At 43.8% G+C, this 7,913-nt stretch overlaps 1 protein-coding gene across 6 annotated transcripts in view; it reads right to left on the bottom strand.

Annotated features, from left to right (window-relative positions):
• PLD1 (phospholipase D1) overlaps positions 1–5,517 on the bottom strand; it is a 202,814-nt gene extending 197,297 nt beyond the window's left edge. For 5 of the 6 annotated variants that reach the window (XM_073803900.1, XM_073803901.1, XM_019946108.3 and 2 more), the window contains exon 1: positions 5,389–5,517. The gene's annotated coding sequence lies outside the window, so the exon portion shown is untranslated. The remainder of the gene's footprint in view (positions 1–5,388) is intronic. The other variant, XM_073803899.1, reaches the window with a different exon arrangement.
• Positions 5,518–7,913: the final 2,396 nt, after the last annotated feature.

Below are 7,913 nucleotides of genomic sequence, written 5' to 3' on the forward strand. Positions count from 1 at the left end.
AGTCAGAGAAAAACAAATACTATATGATTTCACTCATTTGTGGAATATTAAAAAAAAAACAAACAAAAGAGCAAAAAAAAGAACAAACCTACCAAAGCAAACCAAACACGTAGATACAGAGAACAGAGCAGTGGTTGCCAGAGGGGAAGGGCTAGGCTTTGGTGGGGGAGGGTGAAATGGGTAAAGGGGGTCAACTCTATGGAGACAGATGGAAACAAAATGTTGGTGGCTGTAGTGTATACAGAAGTAGAAATATACTGTTGTACACATGAAACTTACATAACGTTATAAATCTATGTAACCTCAATAAAAAATAATAAATAATCACTTCAAGATAAACCAAAGAAAAGATAATTCTCAACTACATTTGACATTTCAAAGGGCACTGTTAAGAGGAACCACACGGAAGCCCGGGCTTGTGTAAAGAGCTGACGAAGGTTTCAGCACCCTGTCTTCCCCTGTGCTGGCTCCTCTCTCCCTCTCCACCACCTTCCCTTGTCCATGTTTATTCCTTATTCCCCTTCATCCAAATGTAACTTACTCTCTGCAAAAGACGACTTTGAAAAAAATCACTGTTGAATATTGAACTTTGATTTTCCTGTCCTTAATATAAAGTTTGGCAGTTTATGCCCTTAGAAGTCTCTCCCTCTCTCAACAAAAGAGCCACAACCAAAGTTATTTTTATTTCCATGTTGCTCTTGGCTCATTTTCTTTTGTGCGTCAGAGGCTTTCAAAAGGTTCCCGACTCTAGATCCAAAAAGCTCAAAAAATGATTGAGTACAGGATAAAATATTCCTCTCATCCAGAGGGGAGCCTGAGGTCATAGGTAGGCATCACCAGCAGCTGGGGAAAGAATCTGGGGTTCTGAAGCCCTGAGCAGCAAGACTTTCCAGGACCCACAGTCACCCACAAGCTTCTGCTCCATCTGCCCGGAACATAACCCAGGACTTTATTTAGCAGATTGCCTCTGGAATGGTCATAATGATTATTAAAATGTTGAAGAGTTTCCCCACGACTGGCAAATACTGCCCCCCACCAAAATACACACCTTGGCCTCCCCAGGTCCTCTCAGGATCCCTGTCCCAAACTCCTTACAATCAAGAGGCAAGGAGACCAGTAGAAAGTCTCCAGGACCCTCCCCCAGTGCTCACAGAGCTGGACATAACCACACTCCACTTTAATTTCCTCTACTGAAAAACAAGGGCATTGAATTGATTCTCTGAGTTGCACTTTGATTGCAATTATGTCAAATTATTTATCCCTGAGGACAAGGACAAGATAGGAATATAACAGTATGAAAAAAGTTCATCTGTTAGGAGGGTGGAATCTCGGGTTATATTTTTCTGATGAGACAGCAGTGCCAAAACCCTGGGTTCAGGATGCCTGGGATGGAATCCCAGGTCTGCCATGGGCTAGCTGTATAATCTCGCTGTGCCTCAAATTATCTCATCTATAAAATGGGGATGGTAGGACTATTACCTACTTCACAGGGTTGTTTTGAGAATAAAATGTATTCATGTTTGTAAATCGCTTAGAATAGTACTTAGCGCACAGTAAGCACCTTTAAGTGTTGATTAAATAAGCAAATCATGTTATTCTGTCCCAGAATATTTGTTCAATAAATTCAAAAATTAAGCAACTTTCACAACACAAAGGAAAAAAATAACTGAGACAGTATGAAACACTTACATATCCATATACTGTTGTTTAATAACCCAGCACTAAAACATCTGAGATCCAGATTTTACACTGCACTGTGTGCATTTAGGGAAACTAACACATTGGAAGGCATTTCCACTGCAGCATGAGATATGATTTGTACCACTCCTTTTCTAATCAGAAATGTCACAGGCTTATGGGAAATTTAGGTTACAAGTTTCTCATTTTAACCCTGCAAAAACATTTACCCATATCCTGGTGGGAGAATACATTTTATTTTGTGGTGCTAAGACTTAAAGGATTATAAACATAAAACCAGGCCTCGCACAGCTACAGCTTCTCTCGCGGACACAATGACTCAAACTAAGAGTTTAAAGGGCCATATCTTATGGGCTGGGTCCTCTGGCATCAATCTTTAAAAACACCTACAGTGGAAAAGAAACTGCTACACCTAGCAGCTAGCTTGATCAAAACTCCTTTTAGAGAACTTCCCTGGTGGCGCGGTGGTTAAGAATCTGCCTGCCAATGCAGGGGACACAGGTTTGATCCCTGGTCGGGGAAGATCCCACATGCCGCAGAGCAACTAAGCCCATGCGCCACATCTACTGAGCCTGCGCTCTAGAGCCCACGAGTCACAACTACTGAGTCCGTGAGCCACAACTACTGAGCCTGCATGCCACAACTACTGAAGCAAGCACGCTTAGAGCCCGAGCTCCAAAACAAGAGAAGCCACAGCAATGAGAAGCCCTAGCACCTCAACGAAGAGTAGCCCCCACTCGCCACAACTAGAGAAAGCCCAAGCGCAGCAACGAAGACCCAATGCAGCCAAAATTAAATAAATAAATAAATTTATATAAAAAAAAGAACATTAAAAAAAAAGCAAACTCCTTCTAGTTACTAAAAGGTTGCCACAACCTGAGCTCAAGCATAATTTAGAAACATGCTACTGCACTGCTAAGGAGACAAAAGTATTTCATTTTTCTGTTAGAGATTAAGGAGAGGAAACTATCAACAATAACTCCAGGGAATTCCCTGGTGGTCCAGTGGTTAAGACTCAGAGCTCTCACTGCCCAGGGTGCGGGTTCAACCCCTGGTCTGGAAACTAAGATCCCACAAGCTGCCCGGTGTGGCCCAAAAAAACCAAAATCAAAACAAAACCAAAAAACTCCCTTACCTGTTTCTCCCACTTAATAGTTAAACCTCACAGTACCTTTACACACAAATTTAAATAGCTCACGAGTTTATCCTCATAGAGTAATGTATTAGACCTTTCCTGATGGAGGTAAGATTTACTAAACACAGTCTGGCTACAGCTTTTCAATTTTCTTCTTTAAAAGTGAATTTCTCTAAAGCTATGAGAAGGAACTCAAACTTTGCTTAGTGAGAAAACTAAAGCTTGAATTACAATCATTATCATTAAAATGTTATTAAAACCCTAAAAAAAATGAAAGAGTTTTGTGGAGGGATAGTGGCAATGGTAACACAATAATATGAAAGTACTTAATGACACTAAACATTATACCAAAAAATAGTTAAAATGAGGACTTCCCTGGTGGCACAGTGGTTAGGAATCGCCTGCCAATGCAGTGGACACGGGTTTGAGCCCTGGTCTGGGAAGATCCCACAAGTCGTGGAGCAGCTGGGCCCCTGCGTCACAACTGCTGAGACTGCGCTCTGGTGCCCGCGAGCCACAACTGTTGAGCCCGTGTGTCTAGAGCCCGTGCTCCGCAACAGAAGAAGCCACCGCAGCGAAGAGTGGACCCCACTCTCCACAACTGAGAGGGCCCATGAGCAGCAATGAAGATCCAAGGCAACCAAGAATAAATAAATAAATTTATTTTAAAAGAAAAGTTAAAATGACAAATTTTATGTTATGTGTATCTTAGCACAATAAAAATAAAGTGAAATAAAATAACTAAAATACCCTGTAAGGGCTTCCCTGGTGGCGCAGTGGTTGAGAGTCCGCCTGGCGATGCAGGGGAAAATGGGTTCGTGCCCCGGTCCAGGAAGATCCCACATGTAGCGGAGCGGCGGGGCCCGTGAGCCATGGCCGCTGAGCCTGCGCGTCTGGAGCCTGTGCTCCGCAAAGGGAGAGGCCACAACAGTGAGAGGCCCCCATACCGCAAAAAAGAAAAAAAACAAAGAAAAAACAAAAAAAACAACAACGCTGTAAGACTTAAAGGTAAATGAAATTTATAACAAATGATTTTCAATTAAGAAACACATATTTAGTAATCAGACAACTTCTAAGGAGCAGGGTCCCCCCACGACCTAGTTGAAAGTGCATCAACAAGCCTAAATGAGTGTTAGGCAGCACTTCTCACATGGTTCACAAATATTCTGACATCAGGAACAAACATGGTGAAGACACACTTTCCTCAAAGCCATAAATACTCACACTTTTTATATGGATTGTGAGTTACACTAGATCCTGAGAAGACAGGCTGGGAGCTCAGACAATTAGTGAAAAGATCCTCAAACAACATTTAAAGGCTGTGTACAAACTCAAGCTAAAAGCCTGTGTACAATTCACTTGTATGTATGTTATCACAAAACGTTTAATACTATTAAAAATTTAATAAGAATTTAAGAAATTCTTATTCAAATAGGCAGTGTGTAATTGTGGAGCCTGTTAATAGTTCAAGCCGTAGATTCTTTCCATTCTTTACACTTTCACTGCACCACCATTAACTGGCCATTTAACGCAGCACAGAGGACTCTGGACACCTGGTCTCCCCAAAGCCCTGAGAAAGCACTCGAAGGGCGATCTAAACTGTAACAGGCAGGCCTGGCAGATAAAGTTAAGGGAACTCCTCATTCTGGGGAAAAACCTAGCGATAATCAAATGCAGAAACCCTTATGATCAGTAAGAATCTACTTGCGTTTAGTACTTCACAGAGGAAGTAAAGAAGGCAATAATCGGAGACTAGGAGAGGGAGCAAATATAGGCGTGGCGGTAGCTCTGGACTGATTCTACAAGGGTAGTTCTGAAGGGCTTAACAAAATCCTATTCAAGGCTTGGAGCACCACGCTCTTGGATCTGAGACCTAAGTCCCACATACCTGGAGCTGGAGCGAGAAAAACAAGTCCCTTCACACACGCCCAGCTCCTTGCCCCCCACCTTGCCCTGCCCGACTCCGGCGTCATCACTTCGTGGGCCCCGCAGCGGGCAGCTGTGTGGCCACACGCCCGGGACCGTTCATCTGGCGGGCTGGGCTCCAAGCCTCGGAACGCAGCACTTCCTGGTTGGTCCGGGATGCTGGTCCCATCGCGCCCGCCATCCCGGTCATCCCATAGCGCACGCGAACCCTCGGGCGCGCGAGATGACCTGGGGTCACCGGACACACTGTACTGGGGGCCCCCGCGGCGAGGGAGATGGGTACATCCTGCAGAGGACGCCCCCAACTTCGGCCCGGAGCCAGCGCGGCTGTGCGCGCCACACAGCCGCCCGCCCCGGCAAGAGTGAGCGCCGAAGTTGTCAGCGTCGACTCTGCAGGAACCCGGGACGAAGGCGTGCACAGGAGGACCCCGGAGGCTGCCAGGGAGGCCGCTCCCGCGAGGCCGCACGAAGCTGGCGCCCGCCGCCGACGCCACTGCCAAGGTTCCGTCCAAGCTGGGCGGGGAGCGGCCAGCTGCCCGAGGCTGGCGGGAGGAGGGACGGAGCGCGAGCGCAGCGGAAACCGCCTCCCGCGGGAGCTCTGCGCGCCCCAGCCGCGGCGCGGCTCCTACCTGTGGGGCGAGGGCGGCCGGCCGCGGGAAGCTGCGCGGTGGCGGCGGATTCTTGGGGCTCGGGCGCAGCTGGCACCACTGGAGGCTGGGGAGGAGGGAAGGAAGGAGGGCCTGAGTGAGGACCGCGCCGTCTCCCGGAACTCGGCGCCGGGATTCGCGCTGGCCCGGCAGGGGTGGGGCGAGGCGGTGTCGGTCAGGATGCGTCGCGGCGCAAGCGGGCCGCCATCGCTGGGCAGGAGGTCTCAGGCCGCTGGGCCTCTCTCCTGGTCCCCATTTCTGATTCTCTCTTCTCCCAGAGTTTCAGAACTCAACTGCGTTAACCTAGGGAACGTTCACTAGCATTTTTATTATTATTTTCAGGTACTCTTGAGCCGCCAAGGGCCCAGACACTGTTGTAGGAGCTTTGCCTAGATTATCTTATCCTCGTCTATCGCAGCTGGTAGCCAGAATTGGTCTATTTTACAAGTAGGGGAGAAAAGCCAAAAAGTGTAGTAACTTGCCTGAGGTGACGCAATTAAGAAGTAGGAGCTTCGTTGATGTCATCCATAAGGTTTCTTCCAACTCCCTGGCGGTAGGTGTTATCACTAATTTACAAGCAAAGGAAACTGGAAACTGAGACTCAGAAAAGTGACGTAACCAGCCTAAGGTCACCCAGTCAAGAACGTAGGAGACTAGAATTTGTGTCTTGATGTCTGAAACTCAAGCTGGGTATGATTCAGAAATCTTAGTATAAAATAATAAACCAGGAGTAAAACATGGAAAATTTCCCATGCCACCCACGGAACTGTCCAAATAAAGCGATTTTGATGTCCACTTAGAACAAAGTCTTAAGAAAACAAAGCAACCAGTTGTCATGTGGCTTGACTAGCAGCCATTTTGGAATATAGCTTTGAATATATGCCACCCTAACCTCATTACATAGTGTTGCTTTCTGCCAAAGCCAAAGGAAGCTATTGCCTCCACATACCCCAAAACTGTTAATAATGATGGCTTCTTTAAAGCACTTAGTGGATACTGCGCGGCCGAGACTGGCTGAGTTACATAATGTCTTACTGCACACGTGTAACTACATGAAGTGAAAAATATAATATTCCAGTCCAAAGTAGGGTAGGAGAAGTGAAATTATACTGTAGTCTGGAACTCTGTTTTCCTGTAACCTATAGTTGCTCAGCTCTCCCTGGACTACGTTTTTCCCTCTTGAGCACATCTTTTCCTAATGATAGAAGAGTCACACTGCCTTCACTCTTTCCTTGTTGACAGAAATGATTGATGTCTTTTGAATCCTATGATACTGACAGAATTTTACAGTTAAACACATGGCCCTCTGAGCAAGCAGAGTATTGCCTAAGAGGACTTTGGCAAGTGTAAGACAAGCATGTTACCAAAAGGCTGAATACCCTTTCCTCCCCTTATTTCTCAAGTTTTATTAGTCACAGATGATTTGATAAGTATTATACGCACAAGTAATGCACTCTTACAAGCTTGTCTTTAGAAATTATAACACTTTTGATTGGGAACCAGCAGGCTATAAAATTGCATCCCAAATTCGAAGTGTCATCATTAAAACATTTGGCAATAGGTTTTTCTATTAAGTATAATAAGAAATAAAATTATTTAAGTGCCCTCACAGTAATTGAATTTCTGCTTCCCTGAGCTAGAGGAATAAAATAGAAAAAGGCCATACGTTGTTTAGAGATAAACTTAAGCTATGGACTGTCAAATATAAGTTTTATATATAGTATGATTCTTTATGTGATTATTTCTATTGTCCTGAGAGATTTGCTGACGGTTAGTGGTTGTTTTTCCAAATCTTGCATATCTTCAGAGATGTCAAGAAAGAAATGACTATGGAATCCTGTTATAAATCCATCTGGATACATATTTGACATTTTTATCACACAAGTGGTATTCTAAATCCTCTTCAAGTTTTATCTTTTCTTCTCAGTATAAAAGTAATATATGCCCATTTTATAATTTTTACATTTATATTTTACAAAAATACAGGGTTTTGGAGACGACAGAAAATAATTTTTTAAATTAAAAGCACCTATATTTTCCCCCTCCACACATACCCATTATTAACATTTTGTTTTATTTCCTTTTTGTTTTCTATACATAAAGATTTGTTACAAAATTAAATTAACACCACCTGTACAAACAATGTTGAATCCTGTTTATCTCACTGAATATTTATAAATTGAGTATTTTTTTACCATCGCTAAATTAAAAAAAAATTTAGTGGTTGAAGAATATTCTAATTATTTACTTATCTGCTCATCTATTGGTGGCTTTTAGAATGTTTCCAGACTTTCTGGAAGTTTTAAGTCATTCAGGAATGAACACTGAATACCCATCTTTGTTGAGAATAGGGACCTAAGAATGGAACTACTGGATCAATATTTATAAACATTTTTGAAACTCTGAGATGCTGCAAAAATACCTTCCAATATTAAGTATAATCTTGCTTATAATTTGGAAATGTGATGGACCAAAATCATATCTTGTTTTAATCAGCATTTCTTCAA

This window comes from Tursiops truncatus, chromosome 4 (assembly GCF_011762595.2).
Source record: "Tursiops truncatus isolate mTurTru1 chromosome 4, mTurTru1.mat.Y, whole genome shotgun sequence".
Classification (NCBI taxonomy): Eukaryota; Metazoa; Chordata; class Mammalia; order Artiodactyla; family Delphinidae; genus Tursiops; species Tursiops truncatus.